This window comes from Rhinoderma darwinii, chromosome 1 (genome assembly GCF_050947455.1).
Source record: "Rhinoderma darwinii isolate aRhiDar2 chromosome 1, aRhiDar2.hap1, whole genome shotgun sequence".
NCBI classification, from domain to species: Eukaryota; Metazoa; Chordata; class Amphibia; order Anura; family Rhinodermatidae; genus Rhinoderma; species Rhinoderma darwinii.
The window spans coordinates 178,021,318-178,038,746 of NC_134687.1; positions in this window are offsets into that span (position 1 = coordinate 178,021,318).

A 17,429-nucleotide genomic window follows, 5' to 3' on the forward strand; every position below is an offset into this window, starting at 1 on the left:
CGGATATACTGCGCAAGAGTACGCAGCGTATCCAACCTAGAACCTGCATGGAATTCCGAACGAAAAACGACATCAAATTGTGGTGCAGATTTTTATTTGGAATCTACGCTGCAAAAAAGATGAACTGCCCCCAAAAAAACGGTCCACTGTTCTCCGTGCAGCCCGACCTCCTATGTCAACGCTGCAGACCATGTTACCGCTGCAGCCTGTGATTGGCTGCAGTAGTTACATGAGATGAAATGTCATCCCAGGAGGCTGGACTTCACGGAGATCAGCTGGAAGAAAAGGAGCTGACTGATAAGGGGGGGGGGGGGGTGATAACATGAAGAAAAGTTAATGTTACCACTCCCCTGGGGTCATCTGAAGCTATATAGAGACACGAGACCATAGATTCCCTGCACTGCTGTCAGCATGTACCCTACTGTCCCCCATCTTCTCTTTACATAGGCAGAAGTGAGAGCTGAAATGCAACTCCTACTTCGAACAGCTGTAGCTCGGACTAGATCAGTGCCATTCTAGCCCTACAGCCTTTAGTAGGCTCCCTCTGCAGTGACACTGCTGCCCCAAGGTGTGCTCGTTCTAAGCAGTATTGCCCTTTTCCTGTTGAACCAGCACAGCTCGGGAAAATCAGTAAGGGGTTAAATCATGTTTCTTCTGTTAGTTCCAAAGCTACATTTGTCTTATAATATTATTATTTGTATGCTATATTGTCTTGTCACTGTTATGATGTCAGTATCATGAGTCTGAATTAAATTCTTGGTAGTATCGTGGTAATTCTGTACTATATTCTATGTTCTCCTTTGATGATAGTGTCACACGCCATTATATTGAATAGTGTGATATCAGAAATTTAAACTGTTGTGATGCTATCGAGCTAAATATTGCTATAACAATATATATGTGTAAGTATATACACATTGAATGGCCACTTTATTAGAGACACTTTCCCTTTCATAATTGGAGCTACCGTGTATGGAAATTAGACACGTGACCCAGGAGTGCAGCATGAAATCAAATGTGCAAGTTTTCCTTGGATCAGTTTTAGCGTGAATCCACATAGGAATGGGAAAATCGAGTGATGTGAGAACTTCGAACGAGGCATGGTCATCGAGCCCAACTAGCCTGGGTCAGTATTGATAAAACTGCCAACTTTGTGGGCTTTTATCATGCAACGGTGTCAAGAGTGAATCAAGTATGGAGTGATCGAGGAAAAACATCCAGCAAAAGTGTATTATCCTGTAGATGTAAACAACTTGGCGACAAAAGTGGTCATAGCAGGATGTTAAGAATCGTTCTGATGAACAGGCGGTGCATAGTCCAACAAATTGCAGCCAAATACAATTGGTTCTCCAACTAACCTGTCCGAACGCACAACTCCTCGTTCCACGGATGGGCTATAACAGCAGACGACCAGTTTGAGGGCCATGGCTGTCTAAGGGAAACAGACAGACAAGACTCCAGTGGACAAAAGTACACAAATACTTGATCACTGAGCAGTGGAAAAACATTGTCTGGTCAGAGGAATCCAGATTTCTGCTGCACCATGCTGATGGAAGGGTCAGAATTTGGTGCAAGCAGCATAAATCGATGGGGCAAAGAGTTGGTACAGGCATCTATTTTGGAGATGAAGGGGCAAGGCTGAAGGGGAGAAGGACAATACTTGTGTTGTTGTTTTAAAAATGTCTAAATCTGTAAATTTCACACACCTCGAAATATTTTAAGTATTTATGTGACCAATAAGCTACCAATAGCAATTTTTATCCCCCATATAATGAAAAAGTTAATTCAGAAATTGTAGAAGGCTCATTTGTATATTGTGCTTGAGGGAAATATCTGTATTGGTGCCATATTTTTAGAAATGAAGATCCATGGCAGAAACAAAATAAGTTAATGTTTAAATGTAAACGGTGTAGATTTCGGATATCTAGGTCTTGTACAATTTCCAATATGTAGCTATCGTGTATAAGTATCTGATAGACATGGGTTTTGGACTATTTGTTTAGAACTCTTGGCTAGCAGGTTTACTGGATGATGAGATTTTAGGCTATGGGAACTTTACTGTTTGCTGCTGTGCACAATAAGTGAGGCAAAGAATTGGTAAAGACACTAATTTTGGAGATGGAGAGGCGATGCTGAAGGGGAGGAGGAGGCCTTTATTTGAACACAACGATACTTGTGTTGTTGTGTTCAAAATGTCTAATCCAGAAAATTTCCCATAGCTGGTAATTTTTTTTTCCAAAATATTCAAGTACTTACTGCTAAAAACATTCTTTATTCGCCTAATAATAAAAAAGTTGATTGAGAAATGCTAGGAGGCGCATTTGTTTTTTGGGCTTCAGGGCAATGTCTGTTGTGGCGCAATACATTTAGGGCCTATTCACACGAACGTTGTCTACGTCCGTGTAACGGCCGTTAAAACAACGGCCTTCACACGAATGCATGTGTTCCATTGGGTCCGTTCACACGGTTGTTGTTTTAACAGATCATGTGAAGGGAAAAATAGGATATGTCTCAAGTCTATGAGGGATCCGTGAAAACAAGTCCAGCACGGTTGCAACTCGGACGTGAAAAAGAGTTTACACTCAGTTGTGTAAACAAGCCCTTAGAAATAAAGTGTCATGAAAAAAAGCGGATTGGCAGAGTTTATATTTGAAGTTGAACCGTGTAGTCTTTGGATATCTAGTCTTGGTAAAATTTCTAAAGTGTAGCGATCATGTTTGTGTGACTATAAAATGATAAATTTTTGTACCTGTAGAGCTATAGAAAAGTCAGTTTGCAAGAGCACACTTATACGAGAGGTTGACACTTTTGGCCGGCTGATTTGGTTGCTTTTTCCTGTTTACTGTAAAAAAAAGTTGCGGTTTCTACGCATAGCTTTAATTGTTGTCTTATCGTTCCAATCATGTCTCGTCAATTTTTTCTGCTGACTTATTTTAAATTGGTTAAGTGCAATCATTTGTAATTGATATATTTTATATGTGTTATATGTTGTTCTAGCGCCTTGACGAAGGCAGTACCTATTTGACTCTTGATAGCCATATTGGTGATATATTTAGCCTATGTTTTTCACTATGTAATTTTGATTGCTTTTTTTATCTTCCTTTCAAAGGAAGGTGTCTGGTCAGAAGTAATTTGTTTAGTTTACTTGTTTCGCCTTTTTTAAATATTGCTGCTGCATGGAGAGTGGAATGACCTGGGAACGGTCCCGGGTCCCGTAGGGTGCGCGTGCACACTCGTGCCAGCTCATAAAGGGGCAGCGTGCGCACCAGACTTTAATACTAAATTTGCCCATGAGCACCCTGGACTATAAGAGGGGCCCAGCCCCTTCCTGCAGTGCCTGAGCGCTGTTTGTCATATCCTAGTTTGTCTAAGCAAATGGTCTCCCAGTGTTTTCCAGTTCCCAGTGTACCCCGTATCCCGTATCCTGTATCCCGTGCTATCCTGGTCAAGTGCCGTGCTGTGCTGTAGTCATGCTGTGCTGTATTCCACGCCTGTCCTGCTACTCCATGCCTGACGTCTACCCGCTGCCTAGTCCCAGCCGCGCCTGCCTTGCTACTGTCCGAGCTGCCACAGGTACCCTATACGGACTATAGACTTTGACCTGCGCTCTGTTGTCCAGCTGCCATACCGCCAAGGTGGTACGGCCCAGTGGGTCCACGAACCCTACGTGACAGTACGCTCAGGCCATGGACCCCGCTGGTCAATCCAAGTCTAAGATGACGTCACAAGAGATGCGGACGGATATCCTGGACCTCTGGTCTCGACAGGACCAACTCCTCCAGGCCTTGAACATTCTCGCATGTCAGCAGGAAGCACAAGCTGCCGTTCCTCCTACTATACCTCCTGGCAGTACTGATCCTCAGACTACATCTCCTGGCAGTGTTGATCCTCGTTTTTCTTTGCCACTTCCTGACCACTATGATGGAGACGCAGGTACTTGGATTTTTGAACCAGTGCCAGATCCAATTCAGCCTGTATCCTAGGGCATTTTCGTCTGATGCCGCAAGGGTCGCTTTCATCATCTCTCTTCTTACTGGCAAGTCCCTTGCATGAGCGAGCCCTATCTGGGAGAGAAAAGGACCAGAGACCCAAGACTTTCAGCGGTTTCTCCGGACATTTCACACGGTGTCTGAGGAGCCTGGATGAGTCACCTCTGCAGCGGCTTCCTTGCCAAGGAGACATCTCTGTGGGCGAGTACGCCATCCACTTCCGCACCCTGGCGGGAGAACTGTTGTGCAACAATGAGGCCCTGGTGGCTACATTATGGCATGGACTGTCTCCTAAAATTAAGGACGAACTTGTCGCCCGAGGACTGCCATCTACGCTAGATGACCTCATCCTTCTGGCTTCCCGGATTGATAGAAGGCTCCAAGAGGTTCGTCGAGATGGAGGTTTTCCTTGTCCGGTCCCTACCTTGCAGCAACCCCTGCCGTTCTCAGATGCCGATCCTCCTAAGGAGCCTGTGAGGATGGACCAAGGTAAGCTATCTACCCAGGAGAGACAACGCTGACGCACTTCAGGACTCTGTCTTTATTGCGGCCTCTGAGGCCATTTTGTGCATCTGTGTCCCCAAAAGCCCCAAAGCATAGGGTTGGTAGGAAAGTCAACCTTGGGTAAAGAAGGACTCCCGTCTAAATTGTCCATACCCGTGACCATAGTGTCCGGTGAGAAAACGCATCAGGTCTCTACGTATCTGGACTCTGGATCCGCTGCTAATTAAATTTGTAGAGACCTGGGGGACCTTCTTCAATTACCCACTACCCCTCTGGTTGATGGTTGCATCGGTAAATGGACTACTTCTGCCAGACCCAGTTATAGCTGTGACCAAGCCGCTGAGGCTCCAAGTAGGGGCTCTCCACTCCGAACCTCTAACGTTCTATGTCCTATCCAAAGCCGTTAACCCTGTGCTGCGTATGACTGTCCTATCGAGCTGATTTCTGGTGCATCCCTTCCCCGTGGTAGGGTATAGCCTCTCTCCTTGCCAGAGACTCTGTCCATGTCCGCCTATGTTAAAGAGAACTTGGAGAGGGGCTTCATATGGAAGTCTTCCTCCCCGGCAGGAGCCGGGTTCTTCTTCGTCAAAAAGAAGGATGGCCCCATGCGTCCGTGTATTGACTACCGTGGTCTCAACCAAATCACGGTGAAAAATAAGTATCTGTTGTAATGATGGGGGTAAGGAAACAGACAAGTAAGCCGTAATCTACCCGCCACTCAGTCCCTGCATACTTGCAACGACCCGCCATAGGCGACGGGGTACAACTGGGCGACGGTCCCTACGCTCAATAAGTGCACGACAGACAAGGGTACACAGAAGCAAGGAAAAAGGGGCAGTTGCCCACGGCAACACCGTGAGCAAGAAGAGAGTGAACGAGCCGAGTCAAACCAGGAGTGTACGAGGTACCAAACGGAGAGAAGGAGAGTAGTGAACAAGCCGAGTCAAACCAGGAGTGTACGAGGTACCAAACACAGAGCAGGAGAGTAGTCAGTAAGCCAGGGTCAATATGAAGCAGGGTCAAATAGTTCAAGAAGCTACAGCAGGGCCAGGAAACCAAACGAGAAGAATCACCAGCAAGGAAGAACAGGAAAGGCAGGTATAAATAGACAGAGGGCGGGGGCTAGCTCCGTCTGGCCAGGCAGTGATAGGCTCTCCCACTCCTAAGCCTGCCATCCTGAGTGGTGGAATATGGAGTCAGTCTCACAGACATAGAAGCAAGTGCAGACTGATTACCTATGGGCGTAGATACAGAAGCTGTGCCTGGCAGATCCTTAACAGTACCCCCCCTTTTATGAGGGGCCACCGGACCCTTTCTAAATGGACCTGGTTTATTGGGGAAACGAAGGTGGAACCTCCTGACCAATACCCCAGCGTGAACATCCTGGGCGGGTACCCAAGTCCTCTCCTCAGGCCCGTATCCTCTCCAATGGACCAGGTACTGGAGGGAGCCTTGGACCATCTTGCTGTCCACAATCTTGGCCACCTCGAATTCTACCCCCTCAGGGGTGAGAACGGGGACAGGAGGTTTGCTCGAGGGAGCCAAGGACGGGGAGCAGCGTTTAAGGAGGGAGGCATGAAACACGTCGTGTACTCAAAAAGATGGGGGCAACTCCAGTCGGAAGGAGACAGGATTGAGGACTTCAATGACCTTGTATGGCCCTATATATCGGGGAGCAAACTTCTTGGACGGGACTTTAAGGCGCAAGTTCTTTGACGATAGCCACACCAGATCCCCGACCATAAACAAGAGGTTAGCAGAACGTCTTCTATCTGTCTGAGTTTTTTGTATGCTCTGGGACGCCTCTAGGTTCTTCTGAACCTGGGCCCAGACTGTGCACAGTTCCCGATGAACGACCTCTATCTCGGGATTGTTGGAACTACCAGGTGAAACAGAGGAGAACCGTGGATTAAACCCAAAATTACAGAAAAAGGGGGAGACCCCTGACGAGTTACTGACCCGGTTATTAAGGGAAAATTTGGCGAGGGGAATGAATGAGACCCAATCATATTGACAGTCAGAGATAAAACACCTTAAATATTGTTCTAGAGACTGATTAGTCCTCTCAGTTTGGCCATTAGTTTCAGGATGGAAGGCAGAGGAGAAGGACAGATCAATCTCCAACTTTTTACAGAAGGCTCTCCAAAACAAAGAAACAAATTGTACTCCTCTGTCAGAAACAATATTGACAGGGACCCCATGGAGACGCAGGATGTGTTTGACAAACAAGGTAGCTAACGTCTTAGCATTGGGTAGTTTTTTGAGGGGCACAAAGTGGCACATCTTACTGAAGCGGTCTATTATAACCCACACCACCGACTTGCCTTGAGATGGAGGCAAATCGGTGATAAAATCCATGGAGATATGGGTCCAAGGTCTCTGGGGAATGGGCAAAGAACGTAGTAAGCCCGCTGCTCGGGACCTGGGAGTCTTGGACCTAGCACAAACCTCACAAGCGGCAACGTAGGCCTTAACGTCTTTAGGCAACCCAGGCCACCAATAGTTTCTGCCAATGAGGTGCTTGGTACCCAGGATGCCTGGATGACCAGATAGTGCGGAGTCATGATTTTCCCTAAGTACCCTTAGCCGGAATTGCAGGGGAACAAACAGCTTGTTCTCAGGAAGGTTCCCGGGAGCTGAACCTTGATCAGCAGCAATTTCAGAAACTAAATCAGAATCAATAGAGGAAATGATTATACCTGGAGGCAAAATACAAGCAGGATCTTCCTCCGAAGGAGGGCTGGCCATGAAGCTATGCGACAGTGCATCAGCCTTAATATTTTTAGACCCAGCCCTATAGGTAACCAAAAAGTTGAATCTGGTAAAAAATAACGCCCATCGAGCTTGTCTCGGGTTTAGCCTCCGGGCAGATTCTAGGAAAACCAGATTCTTGTGGTCGGTAAGGACCGTTACCTGGTGCCTAGCCCCCTCCAGGAAGTGGCGCCACTCTTCAAATGCCCATTTAATGGCTAAGAGTTCGCGGTTGCCAATATCATACTTACTCTCAGTGGGCGAAAACTTCCTGGAGAAGTAGGCAGAAGGACGGAGATGGGTGAGGGACCTGGTACCCTGGGACAAGACAGCCCCCACTCCCACCTCGGACGCGTCAACCTCCACGATAAATGGCTCCATTTGGTTGGGCTGAGCCAACACCGGGGCCGAGATAAAGCACTTCTTAAGGACCTCAAAAGCCTGGACAGCCTCAGGAGGCCAGCAGAGGAGATCAGCACCCTTGCGAGTGAGATCCGTAAGAGGCTTAGCGATGACCAAGAAGTTAGCAATAAATCTCCTGTAATAATTAGCGAACCCCAAGAAGCACTGTAACGCCTTCAGGCAGGAAGGTTGGACCCATTCCGCCACAGCCTGGACCTTGAGGAGTGAGGATCATGAGGAGTGAGGATTTAACCCAAAAATGGTATCTCCTGCACCCCAAACACACATTTTTCGGTCTTCGCAAACAGTTTGTTTTCCCGGAGGACCTGGAGCACCTTCCTGACATGCTCAATGTGGGAGGACCAGTCCTTGGAAAACACAAGTATGTCATCAAGGTACACTACAAGAAATACCCCCAGGTAATCTCTTAAAATCTCATTTATGAAGTTCTGGAAGACCGTGGGAGCATTACACAACCTAAAGGGCATGACGAGGTATTCGAAATGACCTTCGGGCGTGTTAAACGCAGTCTTCCACTCATCCCCCTCTTTGATGCGGATAAGGTTATACGCCCCCCGTAGATCAAACTTAGAGAACCATTGGGCCCCCTGAACCTGATTAAAGAGATCAGGAATCAAAGGAAGGGGATACTGGTTCCTTACAGTGACCTTATTCAAGTTACGGTAGTCAATGCATGGCCTAAGACCACCATCCTTCTTCCCTACGAAGAAGAAGCCAGCACCTACCGGAGAAGTAGAGGGGCGAATGTAACCCTTGGCCAGGCATTCCTGGATATACTCTCTCATGGCTTCACGTTCGGGACAAGAGAGATTAAATATCCTACCCTTAGGGAGCTTAGCTCCTGGTACCAAATCCATAGCGCAATCGTATTCTCTATGAGGAGGTAACACTTCGGAGGCCTCCTTAGAGAAAACATCAGCGAAGTCCTGAACAAACTCAGGTAGCGTGTTCACCTCCTCAGGGGGAGAAATAGAATTAACAGAAAGACATGACGTCAAGCATTCATTACCCCATTTGGTAAGATCCCCAGTATTACCATAAAAGGCGGGAAAAGTTTAAACGACTATATTTACAGACAGAGGAAGACTTCAGGAAAGAAGAGAACAGGAACGAACTGTGGACAGCTGCGGCCATTGAGGGGTCAGGCTAGTTTAACAGGTAAGATGTTGATGACAGGATCCCTTTAAGGCAGGGTCATTCCACCGAGAAGCTACGCACCACTTCCTAAAGTCAGAGCAATACTCCTCAACAGGTCTCTTACCCTGACGTAAGGTCACCAGCTGACTCTCGGCAAAGGCAGTCCTGTCAGTCTTGTCATAAATGAGTCCGAGAGCAGAAAAGAAAAGATCAACAGAGGAAAGTTCAGGGGTGTCAGGAGCCAAGGAGAAGGCCCATTCTTGGGGCCCTTCCTGGAGCCGGGACATAATTATACCCACCCACTGGCTCTCAGAACCTGAGGAGTGGGGCTTTAAGCGAAAATAGAGCATACAACTCTCCCGAAAGGAGAGAAAAGTCTTCCGGTCCCCTGAGAACCGGTCAGGCAACTTGAGGTGGGGTTCAAGAGGTGAGGTGAGGGGCACTACCATGGTAGCATCAGGCTGGTTGACCCTCTGAGCCAGGGCCTGGACCTGTAAGGAGAGACCCTGCATTTGCTGAGCCAGGGTCTCAAGGGGGTCCATAGTAGTGTGAGGGACCAGGGTAGACTAGGTATATGGCTTGTGATTATGTAATGATGGGGGTAAGGAAACAGACAAGTGAGCCCTAATCTACCCGCCACTCAGTCCCTGGCTACTTGCAACGACCCGCCCTAGGCGATGGGGTACAACTGGGCGACGGTCCCTACGCTCAATAAGTGCACAACAGACAAACAGACAAGGGTACACAGAAGCAAGGAAAAAGGGGCAGTTGCCCACGGCAACACCGTGAGCAACAAGAGTGGTGAACGAGCCGAGTCAAACCAGGAGTGTACGAGGTACCAAACGCAGAGCAGGAGAGTAGTGAACAAGCGGAGTCAAACCAGGAGTGTACGAGGTACCAAACGCAGAGCAGGAGAGTAGTCAGTAAGCCAGGGTCAATATGAAGCAGGGTCAAATAGTTCAAGAAGCTGCAGCAGGGCCAGGAAACCAAACGAAAAGAATCACAAGCAAGGAGGAACAGGAAAGGCAGGTATAAATAGACAGAGGGCGGGAGCTAGCTCCGTCTGGCCAGGCAGCGATAGGCTCTCCCACTCCTAAGCCTGCCATCCTGAGTGGTGGAAGATGGAGTCAGTCTCACAGACATAGAAGCAGGTGCAGACTGATTACCTATGGGCGTAGATACAGAAGCTGTGCCTGGCAGATCCTTAACATCAGTTGCCACTGATCTCTGAATTGTTCTATCGTATACGTGGTGCCAAGATTTTTTCCAAACTAGACCTGTGTGGGGCTTACAACCTAATCTGGATTCGCCGGGGTGATAAATGGAAGACTGCATTTAACACCTGTGATGGACACTATGAATATCTAGTAATTCCCTTCGGCCTGTGTAATGCTCCCGCGGTCTTCCAGGAGTTCGTTAATGACATTTTCCGTGACCTCCTCTATGTTTGTGTTGTGGTCCATCTTGATGACATCTTGATTTTTTTCTCCAGATCCTATGATGCATCAGAGTCATGTCCGTCATGTTTTGCTGCGGTTAAGGGAGAATCGTCTGTACGCCAAGTTGGATAAGTGCGTGTTTGAAAAATATGCTCTACCCTTCCTGGGCTACATTGTGTCGAATAGAGGTCTCAAGATGGATCCTGAAAAGGTAAAGTCTGTCCTGGATTGGCCTCGCCCTCAAGGCTTGAGGGCCATACAGCGCTTTCTGGGATTCGCCAATTTTTACAGACAGTTTATTCCAAACTTCTCCTCACTGACTTCTCCTATCTCTAACCTCACTAAGAAGGGCATGAATGCCAAGGTGTGGACTCTTGAGGCAGAGTCCGCATTTAATAGCCTGAAGAGTGCCATCACGTCAGCCTCTATCCTCCATCATCCAGATGTTTCTCTACAGTTCTCGTTGGAGGTGGACGCATCCTCTGTCGGTGCTGGCGCACTCCTGTTCCAGAGAAGTTCCAAGGGCAAGTCAATGGTATGTGGATATTTCTCTAAGCTCTTCTCTTCTGCAGAACGCAACTACTCGATAGGGGATCGGGAGTTACTGGCCATCAAATTGGCTCTGAAAAAGTGGAGACATCTACTGGAGGGCGCAGCTCATCCCATCCTGATTTTTACGGACCACAAGAATCTCACCTATCTTCAGACGGCCCAACGACCGAACCTTCGTCAGGCCAGGTGGTCACTGTTCTTTACCAGGTTCCAGTTTGAGCTCCATTATCGCCCCCGGCCGACAAGAATGTGAGGGCCGATGCCTTGTCCGGGTCTTTCGAGACAGAAGACACCATGGAAATTCCACAGAACATTATTGATCCGTCTTGCATTGTCTCTGTCAATCCTCTGCAAGTTGGGGACATTCCTCCAGGGAGGACTTTTGTGCGCCTGGCTGACAGAGGGAGAATTCTCCACTGGGGACACTCCATTACTACATTAGTATTGCAGTATATCGTGCTAGCGATCTAATGATCGCTGGTTGAAGTCCCCTAGAGGGACTAATAAAAAATGTAAAAATTAGTTAAAGTTATTTTGTGTAAAAAATAAAAAAATATATTAAATGTTCAAAAAACCCCACTTTTCCCATTTTCCCCCAGAGCATAGTAAAAAATAAAAATAAATAAACATAATTGGTATCGCCGCGTCCGTAAAAGTCTGAACTATTACAATATATCATTATTCAACCCGCACGGTGAACGCCGTAAAAAAAATAAGAAATTGTAAACGCCCGAATCTCTATTTTTTGGTCACCTAATCTCCCACAAAAAATCCAATAGAAAGTGATCAAACCGTCGCATGTACACCAAAATGGTATTATTAAAAATTACAGCTTATCCCACAAAACATAAGCCCTCATACCACTTAATCGATGGAAAAATACAAAAGCTATGGCTCTCGGAATTTGGCGACACAAAATAAATTGTCTTTTTTACACTTCGGTTTTTACTTGTAAAAGTAGTAAAATATAGAAAAAAGATATATATTTGGTATTGCCGTAATCGTATTGACCCACAGAATAAAGTTAACATGTTGTTTTAATTGCACAGTGAATTCCGTAAAAACGTCGCGCAAAAAAACATGGAGGAATCAATGTTTTTTTTATTTTTTACCCCACAAATAATTTTTTGCCTGTCTCCTAGTACATTATATGGCAAAATAAATGGTGCTACGAAAAACTACAACTACTATATCGACGGAAAAATAAAGACATTATGGCTTTTGGAAGGTGGGGAGGAAAAAACGAAAATGAAAATCTGAAAAAGGGCTGCGGCGGGAAGGGGTTAATGCTAAATAGCCCATGAGCACCCTGGACTATAAGAGGGGACCAGCCCCCTCCTGCAGTGTCTCAGCGTTTTTTTTAGTCGTATCCCAGTTTGTCTAATGGTCTCCCAGTGTTTTCCAGTTCCCAGTGTACCCCGTATTCTGTATCCTGTATCCCGTGCTATCCTGGTCAAGTGCCGTGCTGTGCTGTAGTCGGGCTGTGCTGTATTCCACGCCTGTCCTACTACTCCATGCCTGACGTCTACCCGCTGCCTAGTCCCAACCGAGCCTGCCTTGCTACTGTCCGAGCTGCTACAGGTACACTTTACGAACTATAGATTTTGACCTGAACCCTGTTGTCCAGCTGCCATACCGCCAAGGTGGTACAGCTCAGTGGGTCCACGAACCCTATGTGACATGGGCACTGTGTCACTATCTACAAGGGCACTGGCACTAGGGGCAGCTTTGGGGTATTATACTGAATAAGGGCAGCTAGGGGGACATTATACTGTATGGGGGCAGCTTTGGGGGCATTATGCTGTATGGGGGAAGCTATGGGGAATTATGCTGTATGGGGGAATTTGTTTGGGCATTATACTGCATGTGGCATCTGTATGGACATTATACTGCATGGGAGAATGTGTGGGCATTATACTGTATATACATTTGTGTTGGCTTTGTACTGTATGGGTGCATCTATGGGGCATTATACTGTATGGTGGCAGCTACAGGGCATTATACTGTGTAGGAGCAGCTATTTGGTATTATACTGTGTGGGAGGCACTATGGGAACATGATACTGTGTGGGCTGAATCGGGTGTGTATGGGGAATTGGTTGGGATTAGAGGCGTGGCTTAAATGAAGAAAAATTGTCCTTCTTTGTGATACTTGAAAGTTGGAAGGTATGCATTAATACATATATTAAAAAGAAATGGGCCCAATACTGCCCCCTGTGGAACCACACTGGTAACTGTGACCCACTCTGAGGGTGTAACATTAACCACCCTCTGTTTTCTATCACTGAGCCAGTTGTTAACTCAATAAGACATATTTTCTCCCAGTCCCAGCGTTTTCATTTTATATACCAACCTTTTATGTGGCACAGTATCAAACGCCTTTGAAAAGTCTAGATACACCAGATCCAAAGCCTTACCCAGGTCGATTGTAGAACTTACCTCCTCATAGAAGCGAATCAGATTGGTTTGACAGGACCGATCCCTCATAAACCCATTCTGATGCTGCGTTAACAGTTTGTGGTGTGCACGCCCGTGATTTGTGGCTCGAACGGCCGCGGAGTGTCACCCGTGGCCACGCGCAAATCACGTGCCGTGCACATTTCCGTTCATTTCAACTGGCAAGATTTCGCCTATCTTTTTGCGGTCCCGGCTCCCAGGCAATGCACGGACTGTGGAAACCACGGTCGTGTGCATGGGCCCATTGAAATGAATGGGGCCGCAATTCACCCACAATTCACCCGGGTGAATTGCGGGCGCAAAAATACGTTCGTGTGCATGGGGCCTTAGAAAACCCTTAAATATGTTACTCACAATGGAGGGTAGACTTACAGGTATATAGTTTCCGGGCTCACTTTTTGACCCCTTTTGAATATTGGCACCACATTTGCTATGCGCCATTCCTGTGGAACAGACCCTGTTATGATAGAATCCTTAGGCCTTGTTCACATGGTACTAAAAAAAAACGACGTGTAAACGTGTTTAAAACGCTAGCATTTTTGTAAAGCGTATTTTAAAATACAGGCGTTTTTTATGCGTTTTTGTCGCGTTTTGTGACACGTTTTGTGCTTGTTTTTGGAGCTTTTTTAGAGTGTAATTAGGACTCCCATTGACTACAGCAATTAGGTGCGTTTTCGGCGAGTTTTACGCGCTAAGAATTCACCTGACACTTTTTTTATTACACAACACGTTTTTTAAAAACACGCACGTAAAAAAAACGCAGTGCGTTTTCCCATTGATGTCAATGGGAAGCTTAAAGCATGCGTTTTTGACGCATTTGTTGTTACATAAAACGCGTCAAAAACATGTCAAATACACGCCATGTGAACAAGGCCTTTTTAGAAATAAGGGTCTGTCTATCACGGTGCTTAATTCCTACAGAGTGCCTTCTGTAGTTTACACATGAACAGTTTTTTGTCTCCCTCTTGTGGTAACTGTGGGTTACAACTGCTTGATATTTTGTATATTTCAGTCATACCTCCCAACCTTCAAGTACTTTAAGCCAACACACATGCCCCATACAGTATAATGCCCGCACAGATGCCCCCATACAGTATAATGCCCCCATTGCATGCTCCCATACAGTATAATGCCACCATAGCTGACCCATACAGTAAAATGCGCCATAGCTGCCCCCATACAGTATAATGCCCACACAGATGCCCCCATACAGAATAATGTCCAATAGCTGCCCCATACAGCATAATGCCACCATATCTGACACATACAGTATAATGCCCCCACAGCTGCCCCATACAGTATAATGCCTGTATAGATTCCCCCATAGAGTATAATGCCCTCATAGCTGCCCCCATACAGTATAATGCCCTCTTAGCTGCCACCATACACTATAATGCCCCAACAGCTGCACCATACAGTATAATGCCTCTATAGCTTCTTCCATACAGTATAATGCCTCCATAGCTGCCCCATACAGTATAATATCGCTTTAGCTGCCATCATGCAGTATAATGCCACCATAGTTGCCCCCATACAGTATAATGCCCCCATAGCTGCCACCATACAGTATAATGCCCACACAGATGCCCCTATACAGCATAATGCCACCATAGCTGACCCATACAGTAAAATGCCCCCATAACTGCCCTCATACAGTATAATGCCCCTATAGCTGCACCCATACAGTATTATGCCCCCACAGCTGCCCCATATAGTATAATACCGCTATAGATTCCCCCATAGAGTATAATGCCCTCATAGCTGCCCCATACAGTATAATTCCCTCTTAGCTGCCACCATACACTATAATGCCCTCACAGCTGCCCCATACAGTATAATACCTCTATAGCTTCTTCCATAGAGTATAATGCCTCCATAGCTGCCCCATACAGTATAATACCCCTTTAGCTGCCACCATGCAGTAGTATAATGCCCATATAACTGCCCTCATACAGTATAATGCCCCCTTAGCTGCCCCATACAGTATAACGCCTTAGCTGCTCCTAGTGCCAGTGCTCACATATAAAGTGCCAGTACCCACGTAGATAGTGCCAGTGCCCATGTAGATAGTGCCACACACAGTGCCCATGTAGATAGCACCACAGTGTCCCCCTGTAGATAGTGCCACAGTGCCCTTGTAAATAGCGCTATAGCGTTATCCCCCCTGTAGCCATTGGGACTTCCTCTAGGGGCGGAATCCCCAACTAGAGAATCGGCCATGCTGTGGCTGGGAATTTCGCTCCAGGAGGAGCCACTGTAGTCACTATCCATATATGGATAGTGACTTCAGGGATTCCCTCTAGGAGCAGAATCCCCCAGAGTATCGGCAACGCTCTGGCCGGCGATTCCGCCCCATGAGGAGCCACTGATGCCACTGTCCATATATGGTATAGTAGAAAAACCCAATCGCTCTATAGAAATGATGGACGTAGAAATAGATTTTCTCAAATCATTGGTTTTTTATTCAAAGTAATACATTTTTTGTTTTTGTAATTGATGCATTCACTTTGTAGCGTCTGACAGACACCATAACAGGACATAGACATCCTTTTCTTTTACAGCATTTGTGACAAAGGCCTGGGATGGACCCGAAACGTCTTTTGAAAATCGCCTGACAAAAAGACAAAAAACAACATAACAAAAAGTTTAATTACTTTGAATAAAAAAAACGAATGATTTGAGAAAATCTATTTCTACGTCCATCATTTCAATAGAGTGCTTGGGTTTTTCTACTATACTGTATTGTGGGATATCCGTCCCGAACCCTTATAGCACCAGAATATTCCTGTCTGGGAGTGCAGTCCATCAATCTTTCTATACTGTCCATATATGGACAGTGAGGTCAAGGGCTTCTCCGGGCTCAGTGCTTAAAGTAGCGTTGTGCCCGGGTAGTCCTCTGTACTAATGCTGAAGCAGGGAGCTGACGGTTCCCTGCTTTAGTATTGGGTTCAACTGTATCTGCATCCGGGAGTCAACTTAGCACCGGCCGAAATCCGACATGGTCCCGCTGAATCCGGGACGGTGGGGAGGTATGTTTCAGTAAGTGAAAACACATTAAAGTGGTTTTCCAAAATCATCATAAAATGTAATAACTGCAGGAAATGGCCTAAAATAACAATTGAATCTATACTCACGTGGTAAACCCGCTGCCGCTCCAGCGTCACCTCTCTGGTAGTCCACGGCTGCAGCTGTCATCTGGGGTATACACGCAAGTCATCGCTGTAGCTAGGTAAACAAAGAGCCATGGGGCCCACCAAAGCGGTGGTGCTGGAGCAGAATCTGATTTACCACGTGAGTATAAGCTCATTTGTTATTTTAAAGAGGCTCTGTCACCAGATTATAAATGTCCTATCTCATACATAATCTGATTGGCGCTGTAATGTAGATAACAGCAGTGGTTTTTATTTTGAAAAATGATCATTTTTGAGCAAGTTATGAGCTAGTTTAGATTTATGCTAATGAGTTTCTCAATGGACAACTGGGTGTGTTTTTACTTTTTACCAACTGGGTGTTGTACAGAGGAGTGTATGAGGCTGACCAATCAGTGACTAATCAGTGTCCTACACTTCTCATTGTTCCAGTTCAGCTTCTTTCACTGCACAATAATGCTGTGCTAGATGAAAGATGTTATATTCAAGCCAGCGGACAAGGGTGGAAATGTCGTGGTGTGGCCATGTGATATGAATGAAAAAGAGGTTGGGCGACAACTCGGTGATAAAGAAACTTATAGGGTTTTGGATCACAACCCAATGACTTTATTTAGCTCAAAACTCGATACCATTCTGAGGAAAGCAGTAGATAAGGGCATTATCACACGGGAGGTTCTTGAAAGTTTGATTGTTAGAGAACCTAAAGTACCTACTCTTTACCTTTTACCTAAGGTGCATAAAAATGTTAAATGCCCTCCTGGCAGACCGATTATTTCGGGAATCGGTGGGATCTGTGAGATGACATGTAGATTTATTGATTTCTATCTCAGACCCCATGTGGAAACTCTTCCATCATATATATGTGATTCAACTGATATTCTTGTATCCCTTGAGGGCCTGAGATTAGAATCTGATATGTACTTGGTCACGAGTGATGTAGAATCCTTGTACACATCAATACATCATGATCATGGTCTGCGCGCATGCAGGTTTTTTCTGCAGACAGGAAATATGGCATATGAAATGGTT